Source organism: Clarias gariepinus, chromosome 7 (genome assembly GCF_024256425.1).
Source record: "Clarias gariepinus isolate MV-2021 ecotype Netherlands chromosome 7, CGAR_prim_01v2, whole genome shotgun sequence".
Classification (NCBI taxonomy): domain Eukaryota; kingdom Metazoa; phylum Chordata; class Actinopteri; order Siluriformes; family Clariidae; genus Clarias; species Clarias gariepinus.
Window position 1 is genome coordinate 30,130,804 of NC_071106.1, and position 25,114 is coordinate 30,155,917.

Below are 25,114 nucleotides of genomic sequence, written 5' to 3' on the forward strand. Positions count from 1 at the left end.
CAATCTGATTAATATTATCCATTTAAACGCGGTTGTTAATATCCGATAGTCCTGGTAAATATAACTGCTTCAGAAAATAAGCATGCTAGACATGCTTGCTTTAACGGAACAGATTTATATTCTTTTGGTCTCGTTTAGACCCAAGGGCATGTGTTTTTGTTGGCCCGGACTCGGTATTCTAAGCAGGCTTGGCCGTTGTGAGTTAATCATGTGCCGGTCATTTATTATTAGCTGGATTATGATATTTAGCAAGCACAACATTGTTATTGTAGACACGAAACGCTAGAGCGGAAGCTTTCGAATTTTCCCTGGCAGTGTTGGTGCTGCTAAGACGAACTCGGTCCAATTTGTAAGGACAGCTGTCTTGTCAAGAATGGCAGCGTTGCATGTGTCCATCTTGGACAAGGCGATGCTGTGATTCTGTTTACTGGACAAGAGCTTCAGCAGAATGAAGCAGACTGAGTGGACGAGGAATCAGTACGTTCAGGAAAAAAGAAAGAAAAGCATCTTAGCGAGTGAAATATTCTAAAATTTAGCAAAACCTATCTATAAGTTCCTAAAATAAGATTACAATAAACCATATATAAGATGATTAATCTTATTTCAAATTAGATGTTATTAAAATTGCAAGCGGAAAATGTCTTTTTTTTGTTGGCAGATGATTTTTGATAATTTAAGCTACGTTTACACGGTCAGTTAAATGTGACCCAATTCCGATTTTTCGCTCATATGTGATGTCCATGTAAACAGGAAAAAAAACGCATGCATTCCGATATTTCAAGATCGGTTTCAGGCCTCCTTCATATGTGGAAATAAATCAGATATAAAACAGATCGGATTTTCTGAGGCATTAAAACTGCGACTTCTTTGCGGTTTAATGAGGTAATGTTATTCTCCGGTGGAAGCGCGTGTGGAATGATGACATCGCAGGTGACATGGAAGAGAAAAAAGCCCCCCGCCTTGTGTTAATGCTTATTTACGCTAAAAATAACATTAAGAACTAGCATCAAGCATATTTCGCCTTTGTCCATCTTGGCTTGTGTGTAGCGCAAGAACCTCCCTTTAAGTATGCGCGATGTTTCAGATGGTATGGCAAGTGTAAACACTTGAATCGGATATGGGTCATATTTAAAAGAACATGTAAACAGACGGTCAGAAAAAAATCAGATATAGGCAACAAATCAGAATTGGGCATCGAGACCTGCAGTGTAAACGGGGCTTTAGTTTGTGCTAAACTGTAACCATGGCTGCGTTCTGTTTCACAGTGTTCTTTAAAGTGTGATCCCTACTTCCTGATTCCTGTTACAGCATCAATTTGGGGAACTTTTGGGGAACCTCGATTAAATCCGTCTATTCGGAGCACCCTGTGATTGGCTTCAGGCCCCCGCGACCATGTACAGCATAAGTAATATACGACTAAATGAATAAAATTAAGTATTAAAGATGTAAACAATTACAAAACGTATACTATTGAAATGTGTTTAACATTTCATAAACAACTTATTTGTTTAATTTATGCGATGTAAAGAAATTGTTAAAAAAAAATTATATTATTAGCCTATGCAACAATAATGATTTATTGGTTAAATATATTTTTTATTAGATTACAATATGATGATAAGTTCTTTTTGAGTTGTATGATGAAGTTTAACATTAATGATAAATAATTCCTTTTCAATTCCTATTTTTTTTATATAATTTTTTTTCTTTCTCCCATGCTCCATTGAGGCCCAGTGACTGATGGGAAATTTTGCATGTCTGCTTCTGGCGGAGTGATGAACCATTGTTCACATGTTGTGGTGGTGTAAAAAGAATCGAGGATTTGCTCTTGAAAGACAATCGTCTTTTGACGTGGGAGTGTGGCGCCATTTCCACCGGTAAAGACCCGGTTCTGTTAACACGAGTGGTAAGCTGATGGGTTTCAAGGCTTTACAGACTGTATCCCAGTTCCAGTAAGATGTGTGTGTGTGTGTGTGCGCGCGCACACGTGTGTCTGTGTGTCTACAGCAACACCGCCTATTGTGCGTATCCAAAGCCGAAACTCCAGATTTCCCCCACAGCACTGCTGCTCACTCTGTAATTTCCCAGCATGCTCAGCAGTCTGCATTATTTAGAGCGTCGCCGTGGTGATGGGTACCTCAGCATGCTGAGCTTTTAGTGGGCGGAGTCAGACAGCTGGTGGATGGAGGCAGCTGTGCCAGGGATTCCCTTCATGTTTGCAGCACGTGTGTGTGTGTGTGTGTGTGTGTGTGCGGGTGCATATACATTATATCAAGTAAGCCTGTTTTAAGCGTTTTGTTTGTTTATGTCTTATACTTTAATATCTTATTTCTTTTTTCCTTCTTTGTCTTCATCTTTCCATTTGTCTTTTTTTGTCTTTTGTCTTATTCTTGTCAGTCATCTGTCTTATTATTAATTCCTTTGTTTTCATTATTCTTGTCTCTATTGTTGTCTTTTCAATTTGTCCTCTTCTGTTCTTAATTTTGATCTTTTTTTGTCTTTGATTTATTCATTATAGTTTCATTCTTCTTCTTTGCCATCTTTTTTAAATGTAGTTTCTTCTACTTCTCTTTCTTATTGGTCTTGTTCTTATTAGTATTTGACTTACTTGGACCTTTTTCATCTTATTTTCTTGTCCTATATCTTTGTTTTTCCTTGGCATCGTCTTATTCGTCTTTGTTCCGGCCTTGTTTGTTCTCATTGTCTTGTTCTTCACTGAATAGTCCCTCATCGGCATCGTCTTGCCAGTTTTTATCTTTGTATCAACCCCTCTTTGTTTTTAGATTCCTTTTTTTTTCTTTTAATTTATCTTCTTTTATCTTTGTTCTTCTTTATCTTTGTCTTTATCTGTTGTCATCTTATTCCTGTTTGTCTTCGTCTTCTTCTTTGTCTTCTTGTGTTTCATCTTTGTCCTGTTCCTCTGTCCTCTTTTTTATTTTATTTTCCATCTTATTGTTCTTCGTCTTTTTTTGCCTTTTTCTTCTTTCTCTGTTTTATTTTTTTATGTCTTTGTCTGTCTTGTTTTTCACTGTCAGCTTATTCTTCGTCTTCAGGTTATGTTTTTGTCTAATTGTTGTGCTTCTCTTTGGTCAGATTAGAGCTGCTCTGAGAAAAAAAACCTGAGCTGTTATCATCTGTGCACATGATATTTAAGTGCATGTACTATAGCTGGTCAGGTGTGTTTCCACTCGGTGCACAAGAAGGACATTGACACTGAAATGTGGACATGTAAATGTGTGCATGAGTGATGTAAATTCTTTTAAGTGTTTCTGATTTCTGATTTAAGTCACAGCTGCTGATTTGTGTGTGTGTTTTTTGCAAGAGAGAGAGCGAGAGATTGTAAATAAATCTCAGCTGAGAGGGAGTGGTCCTGCAGGGAGGTCACTCAGCATACTCGCACACACTCTACCTCCTATTAAGTTTACTGCACACACAGGGTTGAGGGTGTGTGTATTGTGCAGTGTGTAATCACTTACTCAGGCTGTCATTACTGTTAGATCCTTATTATAACATAAGGAGGCAAATCGGCCTCTTAGAGTCTGCTCAGTTGTGTAACAGTTACATAATTAGTACGACAGTACACACACAACATGGCCTTGTGTTCTGTCGGAGGATATTAATCAACAACCGCATGGTGCGATGTTTCACTTACTTCCAACTAAACAAAAGAAAACTTAGTTTCATGGCTTAGATTTTACAGCAGTTTGTTAAGGATTATATTTTTTCAATTAGGAATCGTATCCTCTTATGGTTACTTTAAAAATGTGAAATGTCCATGATAACGTACTTCCTGTTTCTGGTCCCTTTTTGCCCAGCTTGTCCAATCACCGAAAATCCAGCAACATGGTGGTATGAAACCTGATATTCGCCAGTGCTACAGCAGTTTTATCACTTTAGACACCTGCTGTTCATAACGCCACCTGACGGCATTACAGGAAACTGAAAAAGCGATGAGGGATCTCCATACGTGTCTCGTGTACCAGCATTAAGTCGTGATCGAGTTACATCAGAGAAGAAGAGAATAACCGGCTGCTGGAAACACGAGTCACTGCTGAAACGCCTGTGCCGCACCGAAGCACTGATGGAAGGCGGCAGGTTTCGGATTTTACTCTCAGACATCCAGCTTTTTGGGATTTTGGGTGCTATTTAAAATACAAGGGGCGCTCAAGTCAAACAGGAGTTTTGATTGTGAAAAATAACAACACAGTTATGAGAATAAGAACAAATTTTTTTCTCTATATTGTATAATCCTCTGCTACACTAATGCACTTAGTGTTACCTTGGTTACTATTTCTTAATACACCTAAGCCAAGATCAGACAAGAAACGCCGGCCTCCCAGGAACTCCTTTAATGGCCAAAAATGTGGAAATGCCTTGGAGTAAGGTCAGGGCTTTAAGAAGGATGTGGTTTGTCCATACCAGATCAGGTATTCTGCCCAACAGAATTCCCTGCAGATTTTCCTCAGTCGTGTTCTCTTGTTGTTTTAGATCCCCATAGAGAGAGAGACATACTTTTACACATGCCTATCCTCTTAAGTATTGCGGCGCAGCCCTGCTGCATTGTTGGATCCCTGGAAATGTTTTCCTTGGCGGTCTCAAGCCCTTAAGGCTTCTCTCTCTCTCTATCTCTCATACACTCTGTGTGTATTCCTGTTTTTCAGGGATTGTCCGACCACACACGGGAATATGTTTTTGAAAATTATATTTTCTCTCTCTCTGTGAGCAGTAACATGAGGTCAGGAGTGTTGAGATTAATGTTCAGGTGTTGAATATCCAGGCCTGTTATTATGACCAGGATGCTCCACACCCTCAATTCATGGCAGTCGTTTTATTACAGTTCTGCTCTTTTCAAAGGCCTCATCAAACATCTGCGTGTGCTTGCTTCTTTTTTCCTTTTTTAGCTTTCTTTTGTTCAGACTCGCGAGCAAACATTCAGTTGCAGCTTTCAGCCTTTATCTCCAGCTCTCCATCTCTTGCTCTCGGTCTATACCTGGTAGAGGGTTAAAGGGTTAGTATGCATTGGGGGTATTTGGGCAGGAGCCCAACCGGCTCTTAATGAATAATAGAAAGGCCTTTTCCAATACAGGCTGTGCATGTTGTTCTTTCTCTCCCTCTCGCTTTTTTCCCCCCCCAGTTTATCCGGAGTATTCTGCTTGTACAACTGAGATAAAGCTGTATCCCAAAGATTTTTCTTTAAGAAGAAAAAAAAAAAAACCTCAAGCATCTCAAGTAGGAGGATGGGCGCTTTAGAGATGAGGTCATATACGCCTGCTGTAGTGTTGTGGATATTTTTTGGAAGGTTTGAATACCGGAATAGAAGTGTGAAGCAGGAACGTGTACAAGCATACGTCTTTTTCTCTTTATTCTCCAACCTGAACTAGGTTAAATCCGATGCAGCAGTAACAGCTCGGAGGTAAAGTAATAAAGTCAAACGGAGCCAAAATAATGTCCGTTTTAGTGCCTTTGATAAGGGCTGAAAGGTTTATTTGTGTGCGTGTGCGCTCTCGCTTTCGCTCCATCTCTCTCTCTCTCTCTCTCTCTCTCTCTCGATGTGGGTGTGCCAGGATGGTAGCCGATGCTGATTTACAGATTCCTCATGCCTGCTGAGCTGTACCTTTCACTCCACTCATTAAGAAGCAGCTATAAAAAAAGATACGACAGTCCTGTCTGTAAATGAACGCAGCAGAACATCGACGTGATAAATGCTCGTGATGGGCTTTCACCAGCGGAAAAAGCATGCATGCAATCCCATCACAAGTGGTAACGGGAGATTCATGCAGGATGCCAGGTGGGAACCAGATCGATCAGTTGAATTCTGCATTTTTGCATCAGAAGGAACGAAACATTGGATTGATTATGGGACTGGATTATGCATTATCCAACCCAATCTACTGCTCTAAACGTGTGCAAGGGTTTCTGACATAACCCAGATCCAGATAATTAATAATAGGACTAATGTTCTAGTCAGCACTAATGCATTATGTAACATCATAAATCAGGACAGACCGGCCTGATCCGGCACGATCGGAAAGAATTTCTTTTCAGTCAGAGCGAGATGGATGGTGTTAACCTTTCATAATCTGTTCAGTAGGAAAATATTAGCCATGTAAACATCTGATCGTTTGGCTTGTGGGATAAAATGCATTCTTTCTGTGCATGTTCGTCCCATGTGGTTTTAGCGTTCGGTGACGTGATACGTATCTGTCCCGCTTAATTAGAAAGAAAAAAGCAGAAACGCAAATATTATTTCCATTTCATGATCTTGTTCATCATTGTCTCCTGAATAAGAATGCAGCTACATAAGGCGGGATTGGAACACCTCTAAAGGATCTCTCTTTGTTTCAGTGTTATTCTAGCCAATTGGACTGTCTAGACTAGAGAGGTTAATGAATTATTGCAGATAATTAATAAGCATTTTACTCATAAAAAAAACAACAGCATATAAACGGATTTTGATTTTGCATGTAGTGGTAACCTTGACAACCCAACTGTAATCTAACGTTCACCTTAGCCAGGCTCCTAGGATGCTTGTTAATGGGTACAGGAGTCACCAGGAAGCACCTCAGCCGATATTATCATGATATCCAGGCACCGTTTTGATTTGTATCGCGATTTTATAAATGCACTAATTCAATATAAATTTTTTTCTTTTCTGCTTTTGTTACAGTTATCAAATGGTTTGCTCCTACCACAAAAGATCCTGTGCTGCTTGAATAATACTGTATAAATAAAAAAAAACAGTGTGACGATACATGAATCATTACATGTACAGTAGGAATCGTAATACATAATCATTCCCCCCCCTTTTCCCCCATCTTTACTTGCTAATAGCTCATTCGAGGGGTAAAGTCTCCATTATTCCTTTCCTAAACACCATTTTGTTGAAACATTCAAATCTCCCTTTGCCGAAACTAATGAGCTTGTGCAAAACTAAGCATAAAGACATAGCTGCTGCCAAGGTTGGCGTGGTAGAACCTGACTGGCCTACACAAGCACCCTGACCGCAACCCACCCGATCACCTGATGCATTGGGATCAATTGAAGCACCAACAGTGTGTCAGACCTTTCACCCTCCCTCACTAATGCGCTTATGGCTGAATGGGCCCAAATCCCTGCTGACACGCTCCAATAACCTAGTGGAAAGCCTTCCCAGAAACGTGAAGAATGTTGCAACAAGACAGAGGGGGCTAACTGAGTTGTGAACATGAGGGTCAGATATGCAATCTTGACATCGCTGCCACATATTTCCTAACCACACACTATTTGCTTTCATTTCACCCTTTGTTATTGACATCTTCAAAATGTATATCAAAGCAAAAACAATGCAACACCGTATTTCCATTACATACACTTTAGATGAGAATGTGTGTAGTTTTATGTCAAGATGGACCTGGAGTCAGCGGTGAGTCATGAATCTCTGACGGATTTATTTATCCGTGGAGGAAATGAGGTTCTGGTCCTTTCTGACATCGGCACAAGAGGGGGATGAGTGAGAGATGGAGGAATGTGAGGGACATGGGGAGGATCCGTGACTCATTTCACACAACTTTTGGTAGAAAGGAGTTGGAGTTTTATGAGGATGAACAGTATTGATCAAGGAGTGTGAATATTATCGATTGAGCGAATGACACGCGATTGCTCCAAAACCTCCCACTGGTGTACATGTTCAACTGATTTTCCCCTTTTTCCCCCACATGGCCTAAAACGTTTAAGGAATACTAGACCTGGTTTCGGTTCACTGAAAATCAGATCAATAATGTAACCAGAGATTGAATTAATTTGATGCAGTTTGGGTTGACCGCAGTAGTTTGGTACTGTCTGTTAGCATCATTTACGTACAGAATGTTTAGCTTTATTTATTCTTGTAGCTCAGGTTTTTAAACAAAAATTACTGTTACAGGTGATTTAATCGCTTATACCTCATAGTATTTTAAGGTACTTTTAGTTCATAAGTAAAATAAGTAATAAAGTAGTTCTTTTAGGTCATAATAAGGCTAATAAGAAGACCCCCTTTTTAAATTAGGCTTTTCTGAGATATTCCTGCTATTGCCATCTTTGAAATTTTTTACCTAATGAAAGGAATCTCGGTAAAGAGGGTTTACTGGAAGTTCAAGGATGAGACTGGCACTGCGAGATCAATGCGCTCGACATCTCTGTGGTGCCTCGAGGATGAAAGAAACTACATCTGTCGCTCTTTGCTTCTTTTCTCCATCATCCCATCATCTCCTCAGCTGCCCGACCCATCCCCCCTCTTACTCTAGGGCCCTTGAAAAAGTCTCCTACCATCAAGACAAAGAACAACCTACTTCATGCTCACTCAGTCTCCTTAGAGACTTCTCAGTTGGTTACTTAGACCAACCAAGCACCAGGGGTTCCATGCTCACCCGCATAGAGTGTCTCATAGATTATGCACGAGCTAGAGATCTGCCTTGGATTTTAGTCATCTCTCTCAGCTACACCAATGCACCTGCAATGGATATGGATCTTCTTTTAGAAGCTCTCAAAACTCCATTCCCTGCTTCCACCTTGTCCATGTTTTATCAGCAACTTGTATGTTTTTATAGTTTCGACATGAGCTGGTCTATAATGCAAGCAACTTTTGAGACCCTTTCTTTACTTTTTTGGGCAGCAGAAACTGACAGATTTGACATTGTCATAATTCTGAGATTTCTGAAAAAACAAAGCCACGGAGATGACAGTTTATTATTTTTTAATATCCAGCCGTAATTTTGAGAGAGACTAAGATAAGTCAGAATTTGATAAACCACAATTTTGAGATGATGTTTGAATTTCAAGATAATGAGATAGAAGACACAAGTTTGAGATAATAAACCACAAATTTGGGATAATACACCACAATGTACAAGTAATGAGACCCCACTTTTGCGATAAGAAGTCAGAATAATTGGAATAAGTGGAATTGTGAGATAATAAGCCACAATTTTGAGAGAAGTCTGAATTTTAGGATAATGAGAAACAAGAAACAATTATGTGAAGTCACCACTTGGAGATAAGAAGCCACACTTGAGCGATCAGAGTTTCAAATTTTAAGATAGAGGCATAAAACAGTTTTGAGAAGCCACAGTTTTGACATAATAAGCCACAATTTTGAAACAGTAACCCACAATCGTGTGGTAATAAATCTCAAGTTGGAAATAATATTCCCCAAGTTTGATAAAAAAAAGACAGAATTTACAAATGAGTTAAAATTTTTAGATACTATGCTACACTTTTGAGATCAGAGAGAATTTTAAAATACTGTAATGAGCCACAATTTTGAGATAATAAATTACAATCTTGAGATAAGAAGTCTGAATTTCAAGATAATGAGCCACAAGAAAGGATTTCAATTTGAAGATAATAAGATGCAATTTAGATATAATCCACAATGTTGGGAAGTCTGAATTTCAAGAAAATGTAACACAAGATACAATTTTGAGATAATATACCATAATTTCAAAAATAATAAGCAGTCAAAATGAGTCAAGATTTGAAAATAAAAATCAAATCTTTAGATAATATGCCACACTTTTGGGATAAGTGAGAATTTTGAGATAATGAGAGAACCTAATTTTATGGTATAACGTTGGTGTTATTGCTCAAAATTGTGGTTTATTCATTCAAAATGGTAACATCTTAGGTTAGGTTAGAAGGTCAAAGGTTAGTAGCGTATTATTTCAGAATACAACAAACCATATGCAGGTCTAACCTTTTTGGGGCCCTAAGCACAATTCTGCAAGTGGGTCCTTCTGCTTATTCATAGAGCCATTTTCTACTGACTCACAGTAACACGACACCCCAGTACTACAATACCTCCGTCCTATAAAACAGCTTGCTCCATCCATCTGTGAACAAGGAGACCAATACAGAGCAGAATGAGGTATAAATAAACAATATTTATTGAACTAACAATGAGCAAGCCATCAATATTTATTGAACAAACAATATATTAACAATATTTATTGACTATCACAAAACTCACAGTTCAGGTTATAGGTATCGTTGACCTAATTTTGATTTACTGCTTTCTTGGTTAGCAAAAATCCACAGTCAAGGTCAGGATGTAGTACAATATGGCGAGGTAATATTGCACATGCGTGACATTTAAACTCACAGGAAGTTAGCATAGTGAGAATCTACTGACAGTTGTTAGACAGTAGGAGGAAAATTTGTCTTCTTTAAAGTTTCACGGCATGTTATGTAATACTGCCACCTACTGGACTGGAGGTTGGATGGGGGGGCAAGAGTAAGGACATCTAATTTGCAATAGCTCTGTGTGCGTGCTACCAGTGGGATTATAAACAAACTCAAACAATTTACCATCTCAAATTGCTCCAAAATCTAAAAGCTGAACTTGACAGTGAGCATGCGGGTTGAGCGTGCCGGTATATCCGGCGTCTCACGTGGAAAAAACTCCCTGAGATGGTAGTAGGCAGTTCAACATAACAGTTGATGTTAATTGATGTTAATATGGAGTCCAGTTAGTTATTGAAAACTCAGGTTGACTTGCATAAAAGTTCCAGTCCTGAACTATCGAACGGTCAAGTCCTCAGAGAAACAGCAGCTTTTAACATGCTCAATTTTCGATAACGTGATGCCAAAAAAAAAAATTGTTTCTGTTGCGCCACTCTGAAGCTTGGGCACTCGATACAGAATCGTTTATATCTGAGGCTATTTATCTCTATTTCTATTATATCATCTCTACTGTATTATAAATGTTAAAGTCGATTTTGGAGTCAGTGTGGCGACTGGTGAATCACCACAGGAGCGAATCTTGTGCCATTGTCTTTGTGAGGTGATGATCTTAGGATTGTAAAATTGTAATTTGTCAATTTAATTCTGCTGGAAAAGTCAGCGTTGTTCTGTGATAGTAGGCGTAATTGTAGTCATGATATGCCATGACTCCAGGCTGTCCCGAAATAAACCTAATTAAGCAATTATATCCATAACGCCAGATGCGTAAATACTAATTTATCACAAGTGAATAGAGGCGTGTGTCTTGTGTGCGTGTCTGTGTATACAAAGAAACATTGGTCATGTATAGGATTTTTTATAGGTTTCGTAGCCTATATAAAGGGGCATTTTCTATAGCTCTGTATATAAAGACTCTGCACTGTGAAATATTATGTCATGTAATACGAATTTTGAACATTCTAATGATGGAAAAATTTAAGATTGGCAAGCAAACATACACTTTTGTTTGTATCCGTGTGTGTGTGTATTGGATTTAGGTATCTTGGTCCTTTTTTAGAGTAGCTAAAGCATGAGCTGCTTCACATTATCTTATCACGAGCTCAGCATTGTGTGTGTGTGTGTTGACCGGGCTTGGCTGGGTGTGTGTTGTCCATCTGGCCTGCCCCAGCAGCAGTGCACTGGTTAGCGGAGCGCTTTCCGCTGACTCATGCACTCCCACTCTTGCTGCTAATGTAGCTAACGCAGAAAAATTAGCTCTTTTTTATTTTATTTTTTTTAAAGCATCATCTGCTTCTATCTTGGGTAGGAAAATGAATGATTCTTTTTTTAACCCCCTCCTCTATCTTTGACTCTTTTTCAGTTTTGTGAGAATGTTATGCTAACCGCACACACTTTCAGCACATGATAAAAAGACAGCAAAAAAGGGGGAAGACTCTTTTTTTTAAAATTTTTTTTATTTTATTTAAACCATTTTTTATGGTACCATGTGACCTGCACTCCATCGTCCTCACTGCTCCTTTGTCCCATTAAAATTAGTTTTTTTGTCTATATCTTCGTGATATATTTTATCATGCACTTTCCAAACTATCGGTCTGTCCGCGTTTTATTCTCACGACTCCCATTTCGCTCAAGCGGTTCTCTCATCTTTTCTCCCCCCTCGTTATTTTCTACCTTTCCTCCTCTTCCTCTTCTTCCTCCATCGATCGACCGTGTCTCAGTTTGCGGATGCTACAAGGTTGGCATTATATCGTTATTAGACCCAGGAGTGGAAGAGAGGGAGAGCATCCGGCGCACCCCCACCCGGCTGTGTACACTTTCTCACCCTCCATATCTCTCTGTCTCTCTCTCTCTCTCTCGCTCTCTCTCTCTCTCTCTCTCTCTCTCTCTCTCTCTCTATTTACATGTAAATTGGCAGTGCCGGTTTTAGTGCCATCTGCTCTACTGGGGCTATGGGCATGGTGTCCACAGGACTCCTGGGACACGCACCCCTAGATACACACACCCACACACACCCATACACTGTTATGGTCATACTGTATCATCACAAAGGAAAACGCAGACGCAAGTCTCTTTCCTGTGTGTGTGTGTGTGTGTGTGTGTTTTATTTCATAGAGATCCTTAGAGGCTGTAATTGATAACTTATGAATGGACTGAGGGACATGGTGTAATGAACTGTGCGTGCATGTGTGTAAGGCGGAGTATCCTTCATGCAAAAGCATACACACTTATGAGAGAAGAGATTATTATTGTTAGACAATAATAATCTATTATTATTATTATTGTTAGACAATAATAATAATGTAAGAATAAAAATGTCTGAGCTGGAGCTGAGTTATTATCAAGTAGGGCCATGCACATGTATTTAGTTTAGAATAAGTATAATATAGCCGAGCAGTTAGCCTGTGTTCACACTGATATCGAGCGGTGAGAGATGGCTTTTTATTTTCAGCACGAGCCGTCGAGCTAGGGTGACAAGCAGGAAAGTTATTGTTAGCGAACGTGTGGGCGAGACGAGCAACACACAAGGATTTTAAGTTAACTTGCTGCAAATGAGGAAGGAATACATGCATTTAATCAGTAAATGATGTGTATTTAGTCTTGTTTAATTGTGTGTATTTTGTTCGTACTCAATGCTTGAGCAGCTTGATGCACTGCCGCAAGATATAAGTGCTTGTTTAGCCCTTATGAAAACCAATTGGTTATTTTGGCCACGAATGAACAGCAGGACATGTATTCCCTACAGATTTACCTTCAGGACTGAAGCTTTGAGCATGAACAATTATTTGGGGTCAAAATGGTCTGGGATTTAAACACTCAATTTTCCAGGCATTAGTGCAGAATATTAACCACTGAGCTTCCCCAAGCTGTTCTTCTCACGTGCAGAGCATGATGTACAAGTACTACCTCTCGTGGCTTTCAGTAGGATCTGCATGCTTCATAATAATGAGCTGAAATGATTTCGACTGAAAAAAAAAAAATCTGAAACTTAAGCTACGTTTACACTGTCAGTTAAATGTGATCCAATTCTTGGCCCATATTTTTGTCCATGTAAACAGGATATGTATACTCATGCATTCCGATATTTCGAGATCGGTTTCAGGCCTCCTTCATATGTGGAAATAAATCAGATATGTGCTAATGTGATTGTTGTGTAAACAGAAGGATCGGATTTCCTGAGGCATTGCGTTCTGTACATCATTAAAAATGTGACTTCTTCGCGGTTTAATGACGTAATGTTATTCTCTAGTGGAAGCGCGTGTGGAATGATAACATCGCAGGTAAAATGGAAGAGGAAAAAGCCCCCCGCCTTGTGTTAATGCGTATTTAAGCTAAATTACATTAAAAAAAATCAGTATTTGGTGAATGAAGCTTATGCACAGGCTGCAATTATGGCGTTTTTTTCCTCCTCCTCCTCCGTTTCAAAACCACGGTGACGTTTCGCGAACTTTGCATATATCGCAGAACTAGCATCAAGCATATTTTGCCTTTATCCATCTTGGCTAGTGTGCAGCGCAAGAACGTGTAAACAGAATCAGATATAGGCAACAAAATTAGAATTGGGCATCGAGACCTGCAGTGTAAACGGGGCTTTAATCATGTACAGTAGTTCACTCGCTTTTATCTTTGATTACACAATCTGGTGTCCAGTTCATGTGTGAAAATGATTCCTCAACCACTCTTTCACAATTTGAGTCCTGGAATATGTCTGTGCTATCAGACACCATTAATGTGCTGCCCTCATTCAGTACGTTCAGGTCGTCAGCTGACTTCATTTTTTGCCGCATATATCACCGCTGAGCCTAGACCTGACCAGTTGAAGCAACCTCAGATCATAACACCGCCTCCAGAGGTCTGTACAGTGACCACCATGCCTGTTGGGTTCTTCACACGTTTTCCTTCGTACCCTGACACGCCCAACACTCTGGGTTAGGGTCTGTCTGGACTCATCTGACCACATGACCTTTTTTCATTGCTTTATGCTAATCCAATAGTCCCATCTTTATACTTTATAGCAAATGAAACCATTTTTTCTGATTATACTCACTAACAAGTGGTTTTGGTATGGACGCAGCTGTTTAGTCCCAATCCTGTGATTTCTCATTGTATTGTGTGTATGGAAATGCTGTTACTTTCACTATTAAACATACTGTAGTTATGATGTTTACTGTGCATTTTATATGATGCGACTTCCCCAAGTGTTTAAGTAATCTCTGATCATCAGGCAGTTCAAGTAATTTAAAATCTCCTTAGTTGCTTTCTTTTCTTTATACAGGCCAACAATTCCCTACAAGTAACTCATCAAAATTCTCACTCAAGAAACAATACAACAAACTACTTGACATTCTTCTAACCAAAGTACACGTAAACGACCATGAAAATATCTTCGTTATTGCAACTACACACACAAAATTATTATTATTATTTTTTTTAATCATGGTTCAGCAGGATGTTCTGAGATGCTTTTCTGCTGCTCACGGTTGTAAAGAGTGCTTACTGTAGTTACCGGAACAGGTTACCTTAGTAGGAGAAGGTTGTGCTGGAAGAAACCAAAAAAAAAAACCCTCCAAGAGATCAGTAGGCTTTTGAACGAACAAATGGACGGCCACCATGATGGCTTCTTTCTCATTCTGATGTTCTAGGTGAAGTGGATTTTTACGATTACTATTTTTACCATTCAGGTTGTAATGTTCCTAATAAAGTGTCCGACACGTGGTCCTGTTATTCGACAATCCTGTCGTTCCACGTTCGTCTCAGGTCTGTTTCTTCCTCCGTGTGCATGTTCCTTCGTCATCTTTTATACTTTGCTTCTTCTTTGGTTTTGTCTTGTACAGCATAATTACTACAGATGGACGGAAATGTCTAAATACGAACACACACACGCACGCACACACGTGGAACAGGAGGATGCTTGTAGGGAGTCGTTCCCTTGTGAATAATTACACAGCGGTGTCTCGCTGTCTTCTCCATCACGCCGTGCATTAGACACCAGCGTTCCTCCTTTGAACATGAGCATGGGGAGTGGTTGTTGTGTCTGCAGGACATGCATGTTTATGTCTGTGTGTGTGTGAGAGAGAGAGAGAGAGAGAGAGAGAGAGTAACCTCCTGATTTAGGGTACCAGTAAGCAGCCTGCAAGAAAACAGATAAATAAGGACAGGCTTTTTTTTTTTTTTTTTTACACTGAAGACTGCAGCAACCATTTTGTAGCTGGAATCTCCTTCATCCTCTTCATGTCGTTTACTGTCCCCTGTCTCTACCTCTCTCTCTCTACCTCTCTCTTTCACACATGCATACAAACCATTTCTTTGTCTTTGTCCATCTCTATCTGTCTCTTTCTCCATTCTCATTCTATAGGAGTCTTTCTTCATGTCTCTCTCTCTCTCTCTCTCTCTCTCTCTCTCTCTCTCTCTCTCTGTCTTTCTCTCTGCGTCTCCACCTCACCTTCTCTTTGTCTCTCTTCATGTCATTTTCTCATTCTGCCACACTCTGTCTCTCCATCTCTGTCCTTTTCTTTTTGTTCCCCTTTCCCTTCTCTGAGTTCAGTTCGGTTCCTCTCTCTCTATACTGTATGTCTTTCTTCATCTGCTTGTCACACTCTTTTTAATTCCGTCCTCTTTGTTTTTCTTCATCTCACATTCCCTCTCAAGCTCTATTTTCTCCTGGCATCTCTCTGTTTTCTTCTGTCTTTCTCTACTTCTCTTTAATCCCTATTTTCCATCTCTCTCTCTCCATCCTTCATCTTTCTGTTTCTCTCTCACACATTCACCCTTTTCTGTCTTGCGCTGTCTTTTCTCTCCCTGTCTCCCTCTCATTATTGCTCTTTTCCTCTGTCTTTCTCACACACTCTTTCTTTCAGTCTCCGTCTCCCTCTCATTTTGTCTTTCTCCCTCACCTCCTCTCTCTCTCTCATTTTTTTAACTGTCTTTAAAGAGTCCCTTTCCTTTTCATGCTTTCTTTCTCTATTTCTTTTTCTCACACTAGCTTTCTTTCTCTCTTTCTCTCTCTCTGTCTGGCTCTTTCATGTTACCCCCTCCCTTTCTGTCTCTCTTTGTCTCCCTCTTACCCTGTCTCTTTTTATGTCTCTCTTTATCACCTTGTCTTTCAGATGCTTTATTCCTCCATTTCTCTATACCTGTTTCTTTGCGTCTCTCTCTCTCTCTCTCTCTCTCTCTGCACCTTCTGGCATTTACAAGTAGTTCCAGTAACATGCTGCTATTTGCTAAACTCATGCTGATTCCTCTTCCAGGAAGCCAGTAGAGATCATGTCCTTGATTTTGTATGTATGTATGTACGAATGCATGTTTGTGTGTGTGTGTGGATGCACCAAACACATTTATAAAAATGCACAATTATCCGCTTCATGTCCAGTTACATTTTATTACACATCAGCTGTGGCGCCCCTCTCTGTCTTTTCCTGACAGCAATAAAACTTCCACCGAGTCGCCATGACCACGTACAAGCCTTTTAAACAGCGTCTTTACGAGTCCTGCGTTTTCTCCTTGCTGATTTGTGTTTGCTTTAACGTGTGTGTGTGTGGGTGTGTGCTGCGCCTGTGTGCGTTTGTGTCTGACTCAGCCATGTGGGAAGAGAAGCCATGTGGAGTGAAGGAACATCATCCCAGTGTGGTCAGTTAATGACATCCTGGAACTGCTCTCTGTCTTTTATGTGCTTAAGTCAGAAATAAGAATAGCATCGAGGGAGCAGCTGTCTATCCATCCATCCATCCATCCATCCATCTATAAATCAGTCTGTTCATCTACCCATCCTTCCATCCATCCATCCTGGTCTGTCTATTTCATTTTGTTTGTGTATGTATACACAGTCGAGTGCACAAGGTTACATCCAGAACTTTGAGTTCTACTCATTGTTAAACGGCTTTCCAACTCGGGGTCATGACCTTGTGCTGGCAGAAAGATCTATGTGGGGTAATTTGGTCAAAAGGCTTAAGAACCCCTGATTCGGAGAGACTGTCACCAACAGTGAGAGTCATAAGGGGCTTTTTTAGGGATCTGAATCACCAGAGATCAACCGATACGGTATTATCACGATACTGATGTACCAATTTGATTTTTATTGCGATTACGTATCACAATTTTATATATATATATATCCTGATTTGATTTTGATTCCCTCAGATTGTGTTACAATTTTAAAGAAAATTGTAAATATTGTATTATAAAATATAATAATTTTTAATCCTGTATGAATAGTGAATAGCACCACCTGTAGGACAATAGAGGAACAGCAACATTTTGCCACCTCAGATGCAAACATACATAAATTAAAAATGGATTTTAATAAGTAGATTTTGGAGTCAGTGTGGCGATACATGAATTTCCAAAGAAAAGAATCACGATGCATAACCAATGTGTTTTTTTTTCTTTTTTTTCCCCCACATCTCCAGTGCTTTCTACAGCTGAAACATAGGAAGACTGTCAATTTGATTTAGATTGATTTTTGGCATTGCTAATGCTAATGATTCAATAGCACTTATGTTAATTTGTCTTAGAACTCTAAAATGCTGTGTAGTTTTTATTTTAAACATCTTGCCAATCTTCTGCACCATGATCCAGTCCAGTAGGTGGCAGTGTTGTACCCGCCACACATAAACGTAGAAATAGAACTAGTGGCGATGATCTTGCAAAACATCAAAAGGAAGCAGTTTGCATTTTGTGCAGGCACTGTGGTATCTTTTTAAGGAGTTCATCAATTTTAGAAGTTTTAATTTGTGATTTGATTGGGAATTGTAAACTTACTTAATCACTGTGCGATTTAATTCATTATGCAATTTAATTAAACTTCAGTTGATCGATTTGATGAATCAAATTGTCAATAAATGATTCTTCATTTTAAACTGTTTATTTTTATTATTATTGTTTTAATTTTTACAAGCATTAAATGATCTCAAAATAAACTGGTTTCGGGAAAAATTTTGCACAGCTTTCGTCTTCTGCTAATATTCGGGTTTTGTGCCAGTATTGCTGCTTCTTCTTTAGGAAAGGACGACTATCCCTTTGTATAAGAAACTGCATTTAAACAATTAATAATGCTACAAGTAACACAGCATTTAAGTGCTTATTATATACTTTTAGAAGTTTTAATTCTTTAACTACAGAAAAAAATATCCCTTTTTCTAACCCTAACCCTATCGAATCAAATTGAATGGAAAATCACAACGGCCCCAACACTGAATTGAATCTAATAGATCGTCTGCGTTAAAATCACACCTTGACTTCGCCTGCTGCGTTGAGTTGAAGTGAACACTCTGTACAGCAAGCCATGTCTGAGCACAACTGAAAAACGTTTGAATTGAATATGGAGGTGAACCATATAAGAAAAATACCGTATTTGTAGCTTTTATTTAAAATGCATACTTTTTTCTTTTTTTTTTTGGGGCTCGAATTTCTCTGTGCGGAGCATCTGATGAAAAACAGACGCTCTTTCTGTAAACCTTTACAGTGTTACTCATGCGGTGTACAGGCACTTTTATCATTTCCTGTTTAGCGATCGGGAAATTGGTCCAGCTGAAGATTAACCTGTGTGACATCCGAGTACTTGAAAACCTTATTTATTTATTTATTCATTTATTTAATTCAATTTTTTTTTGGGGGGGGGGGGGGGATTTGGAAGCATTAACCATAATTCAGATCACAGCTCAACAGAGTGTTGAGATTAGCGAGAGAGAGAGTGTGAGAGCTGTGTATGGAAGTGCTATTTCTGGCATCAACAGTATAATGACATCACTGTGTGTGATTCAGGGAAAGTCGGGCAGACACGAGCATGACTCAGAGTGACCTCCTCGGCTTGCTGTGAACCCGCAGACGAGACAAGCTTGGATCTCTCTCTCTCACATACACACACGTGCACGTCTTCTGTCGGACACGCAGACTAATCACGCTTATTAACGCCAGTTCCTTCTTCAGGTACGATACTGATGGACACAGACGTCCTGCCGTCTTGACTGGGACTGAGAGACACTGAAACATAGTAGACGTAATGAGGAGAGACGGAAAGAGAGCGAAAACCAGATGCTGTTGAGATTGATATCAAGTCCCCACCTGTTACTGTAATTGTGTACGCTGGGCGTGTTCTCATCACCACACACTCACCGGGTGTTTTACCTGCTGCTTTGGCTTTCAGGAAGTGTCTGGAGCGTGGTGTCTCTCTCACACACAAAGGCCAATTTAAGTGTGTGTTAATCTCAGTCTGATGCGGATTTTATGTGTAACAGGTACAGTAGGTAGAACAAACGAGAGCCTGTTCTTTGTCTCGAAGCACCTGACACGGCGGCCTGTGTGCATGCGTGCGTGTGTGAGACAGAGAGAGACGATGAACAAAGCTATAGGGACTTGCACAAAGATTTCATGACTTACTTCCTGTTATATTGTCACGTTGTTTGTGTGTGCTTTTCTTAAACATATAGCTACCTTCTGCTGTGTGTTTGAGTGTGTGTTTTAAAATGGCCCTAGTGATGACAGGACTCTGCTAAAAGTCTCAGTTGGGTATGAAATGCGAGTCGTCTCTTTTGTCTGCTGGGCGTACGGGGCTGTCATCAGTGTGAGCAGCCTGTCGGGGTGTTTTAGCAGCGGTGTGTGTTTGAGTCTGTGTTGACAGGGACGTTTGGGGGTCGACTTTTCTCACAGAGGCGCAAGTGTTTGCCTCTGGATTCTTAAGTTCGGGGCTTGCATATACACACACACACACACACACACATACACACACACACACACACACACACACACACACACATTTAAGGCAGGAGGACGTATGTGTGTGCGCTTTACGTCCTGTCACCAGCTGTCGGCACAGGTGTGTGTGTTCGTGCGTGCCCTCATCTTTTTAAGATTCCTGCTGCCTTCACTGTAGTTGTGCATTGGCACCTTGACTACATTTTACAATCATCTTTTCTCAGATTTTTTTTTTTTTATTTTTTTTATGTTGGAAGCATGTAAAATATATATATATTTTTATTTTAAGCTACCCATGAAATTATGCATCACGTATGATTGGGTGTTGCTTTGTTTATCTTAGTTAATTCGCTCAGTAATGCATTTTAAAATGATATCCATATATGACGGTTGCATCTGTATTATATAATATTCAATACCGTATAAGAACTACTCAGATTGTCTAATATCTGGTTATACAATTTAAAGCAAAAAATACACATGCATTTATTCCAAACCCTTTAGCTAGCATCACTCAAGCAGAATGTTTAAGTTTGCGTTACAAGCCACATTGCTTAATTCGAATTTTTTTTGGTCAGATCTGATTTGTGTTTCATGAATTTTCATTATAATCATAACAAGTGACTTTTACCTGACTATAAAGTGGACACATCTGTCCTCTGAGACCGCACGCATGTGCACACCGATACATCTTAGCTCATGCCATCTGTGTTGAAACGCGGCATGAGTTCATGCGACTCCACTTGTTCATTTCAAACAACGGATGCAACTTTAGCAAAATACACTTGGGATATTGCTCGGGAGGGCGGAAAGAGGTTAGCCGGATGCATTTATTGATCCAGAGAAAGGAAGAAAGCAAGACATCGCGCTTTAGCTGCTTTAGAAGCTATTGCTAGCAATGATGTGGATTCCCCACGCTGACTGTTGACCCAATGCATGCGAAGAGGCAGAAAAGACGGTGTGACCGTTCTCATTCAAGTCACATGACCACGTATTGCATATGTATCTGATCTATTGTCACATATGAAGGTGATTTAGATCAGTTTTGAAAAACATCAGATCGGATCTGTGTGACATTAAGGTAAAAAGTTTGAATTGAGTCCAAAAATTATTTCTATCGTTCATGATATATTCATTAATATTCTTTTGTTGTGTTGGCGTGGGCTTGACTAAACAAATTCGTTATGTTCCTCTATTGTGACCTCATATAAGAAGATCCCCCCTCCCCCAGCTTGTTGCTTAGCTCTTGAGGTGTGCCTCAGTAATGCCTCATTTACATAGGAACTGCAGTGGTGTATTAAACACAGGTCATCAGGGGGTATTACAAGCTTTAGTATTATTAGACCCACTTTAGGTGATCTGAGGTAACTCGTCAGAGAAATGGTGAAATGGAAAAAACAATATGTTAGAAGTTTTCCCTCTTTTATAGCTAGCGATAATGGGTAGTTTTTCAAATGTATACAGGTTTATGCATGTATAACCATTAATATGGGGACGTTTCCTGATTACTTTATCGGGATTCATGAGTCAGCGTTTTGTAAAGCGCAATATTTTACCATCTCAGGAATCCCCAGGACAGAGGACTTTGTTCTTTCCGGCCCATCTGTAACATGATATGGTGTGTTTTTCATTTTATTACCTTTTAAGAGAGAGGAAAAAAAGAGTGTTGTAAGGGAGTGAATGACTTCTCGACAGACCTGTTTAAAGGATGTGTATAAAACTAAACTGTTAAAAAGCATGATTTTTAACAGTTTAGTTTTATACACATCCTTTAAACAGGTCTGTCGAGAAGTATAAGGGCCAGGGGTAGCTCAGTGGTTAAGGCATTGGACTGCGGTTCGGAAGATCCCAGGTTCAAACCCCACAACCACCAAGTTGCCACTGTTGGGCCCTTGAGCAAGGCCCTTAACCCTCAACTGCTCAGATGTATAATGAGATAAAAAAAAATGTAAGTCGCTCTGGATAAGAGCGTCTGCCAAATGACTAAATGTAAATGTAAATGTATATATATATATACGTGTGTATATACGTACTTATGTGTGTGTGTGCGAATTAAGTACAAGAGCAATAAAACACTTAAAAAATGTTATGTTGTTAGTTTTCTATTGATTAGCTTGTGTGTGTTAGCGCCTGTGTGTGAGAGAGTGTGTGTGTCATCACTTTACTTTATTTATGTGACTCAATCTGTCAGACGGCAACAAGCCGAACCCGCCTGGACACTTGTGACATCACACGAGGGGGGGCTCAAGAAAACCCCACACAAAAACATCACACACACACACTCACAGTCACTCACACTCACCACTCACATACACCAGAGGAGCTTCCTGTACTGTATCTAATATTTTTTTATTTCAAATTGAATACAGCCGAATTACATGATAAGGTAAGGACAGAGCTTTTATTGCATATGTGATTTTGTTACATTCAGAACACTGGTATTTTTTATTAATTACAATCATAACGAGTTGATTTAGAGAAATGTAAAAGGGTCCATTCTTGTGGGTCATGATGTCATGGCTTATCAGCAGAACTGGATGGTTACAGTAGTAATAACACTTCTCTGCATACTTTTATTATGTGGATGGATGAATTGATGGAGTAGAAGATGTTTGGAAGGATGGATGATCCTTCTATTTAAGATTGGATGGATTAGTCTAAGGTTGTGGATGGATAGACAGTGAATGGCTACGTGGGTAGATGAAGAAGAAGGTTGGATGTATCCTTGGAGAGAATAGATGGATATATACATAGAGTAGATGGATAGATTGATAGAGGGGATGGATGGCTCATTTCAGTATATGGATAAATACACAGTAAACAGATGGATGGATAGACAGAAAAGATCAGAAGATGGGTAGAGGGATGGATGGGTGGAGTTTAGATTGGTTAAATAAGACTGGGGAGGTGGATAGATGGAGTAAATGGCTAGTTGGGTAAAAGAGAGTAGATGGATGGATGGATCCATAAAATACATACAGTAGATGGATGGATAGGTAGGGTGGATGGATAGTTTGATTTGTGTATGGGTGGTTTGACAGTAATTAGATAGATGGATGGATAGACAGAATAGATCAGTCGTATTCAATGAATTAACTAAATAGATTGATGTATTGCCGAAGAAGAAAGATGGACGGATAAAAAGGATGGATGAATGGATGGATAAAATAATGAAAGATGTACAGAATGAATAAATGGATAAATGAATTTACAGAATAGACTGATTGATAGCCAGAGAGGAAGGATGAATGGAAGTAAAATTGGCAGAATAGATGGAAAGAAAGAAAAGGAAGACAAAGTAGATGGATGGATAGGCAGAGAAGAAAGATAAATGGATGGATGGATGGCCAAAAAAAGATGATGGATGGATAGGTGAAGTAATGAATGAATGTGCCTCATGGATGGATGGAAAGGTAGAGATAAAAGATGGATGGATAGTCAAAGAAGAAAAAATTGATGGAAAGAAAGTATAGTTGGAAAGCCAGGGAAGGAAGATGACCAGATAGATGCATGAATGAATGGATGGATAAGTGAATGGATAGAACAGATGCATGGATAGGCAGAGAAGCCAAAAAAGATGAATAGATAAAGTAATAAATGAATGGACAGAATGGATGGATGGTCAGAGATGAAAGATGGATGGAATTAAAGTTGACAGAAAAGATGGAAAGCCAGAGAAGAAAGATTGATGGATAAAATGGATTGATGGATAGGCAGAGAAATAAGATAAATGGATTGATGGATGGCCAAAGAAAGATAATGAATGGATAGGTGAATTAATGATGAATGGGCAGCATGGATGGATGAAAAGTAAGTATTTGATCACTTGCTTATCAGCCAGATTTCTGACCCTTAAAGACCTGTTATATATATATATATATATATATATATATAGGAATCAGTCTCCCCCTTATCACCTTTCTCCTCTCTTATTTGAATTTCACACAAACACACACATTAACGAAAAATTAGTAAGGAACTTTGTTAATGACACTCACGTGAGTGCACACTAACGAAATCACTGCTGTAAGGTAAAACAAACAAACGAACCTGCACTTTATCTTTGAAAAAAATTGCGACAGAGCAGTGTGTTATAAGAAACAGTACACACGTGCTGTACTCACACGCTTACAAACACAAAATAAAAGATGTTTTACACGCACACATGTGGTCACAGTGTTATAGTAAACAGTACATGCGTGTACGGATATTGATTATACCAGTGAGAGACGCGCACTAAGATCCAGCAGGGGAGACGATTACCCACAATTCCGCAGCGTAAGAGAGAAAAAACGTTGGCTTAGTTGTTATCACGTGACGTTTGGCATCAAAACAAGAAGCGCATGCGTGACACATGATACACGGTACTCATAAACCAAGACTTGTTTGTTTTCCAAGTAAAAATGTATTAAAAATCTTTGCTTGTCTTGCGGACCACTCGCAAACCGCATTACTTGCAGTCTGAGGTTTATGTAAGTCATGTATTGGCTCTAAGCATCTCCTCTACAGTATATATCTCACTTCTGTGTGTTTGCTGTAACAGATTCCTTGTTCCATGACTAAGGAACACAGAGCCAAAAATAAGACGGTGTATTACATAATGTTGTGTTCGAACTCACAGGAGGTAAGTGTGTGAAAGATTGAATGAGAGAAGGCTGTGTGTGTGTGTGTGTGTACACAGTGTGTTTATCCCCATTGGAGTTTTTTCTTTGATGGATCACAAGTAGCCTGTTCTTAGTCATGGCTGTATCTACCGTTGAGTCAGACTTGTGAGAAATGTGACTAAGGTAAGAAAAAAAAGCAGAGTTTACTTTTTGTGTTGAGGTTGCAATAAATAAGATACACACTCGAGCGCACACATCAGGTGGAGTCTAGCAGTGAGCTCACAGGTACATTGCAAGCTGTTCCTGCTAGAGCTACAGTCGACACACCTATAAATAGATGCTTGTGTTGCCTGGATGGTTAATGCACTGGTGTGTAAAGATGGAATTGTGAGTTGGCTTTAAACATGATGTTTGAACGTGTTGGATAAGAGCTGTAAGAGGGATTCTTCAACATGGCCATGTTTACAGGACGCTTCTCGGACCCTTTTTTGTGAACGTATAATTGGTGAGACGTGTAGATGTTTTCTTATTTCATCGTGCGGCAAGGGTTATGTAGCTAACAGGTGATGGAAGCATGACACAGACATGCTGATGTCTGTATTATCAGAACATCGCTATTCATTTTATTT

General features: G+C 39.5%; 1 protein-coding gene across 2 annotated transcripts in view; it reads left to right on the top strand.

Annotated features, from left to right (window-relative positions):
• Positions 1 to 25,114, top strand: part of pak1 (p21 protein (Cdc42/Rac)-activated kinase 1) — a 50,913-nt gene that overhangs the window by 8,056 nt on the left and 17,743 nt on the right. The window contains exon 1 of one of the 2 annotated variants that reach the window (XM_053500684.1): positions 5,770 to 5,788. The exons of the other annotated variant lie outside the window; for it this stretch is intronic. The gene's annotated coding sequence lies outside the window, so the exon portion shown is untranslated. Of the gene's footprint in view, positions 1 to 5,769; positions 5,789 to 25,114 lie in introns of those variants that run through there. 2 annotated transcript variants of the gene reach the window in all.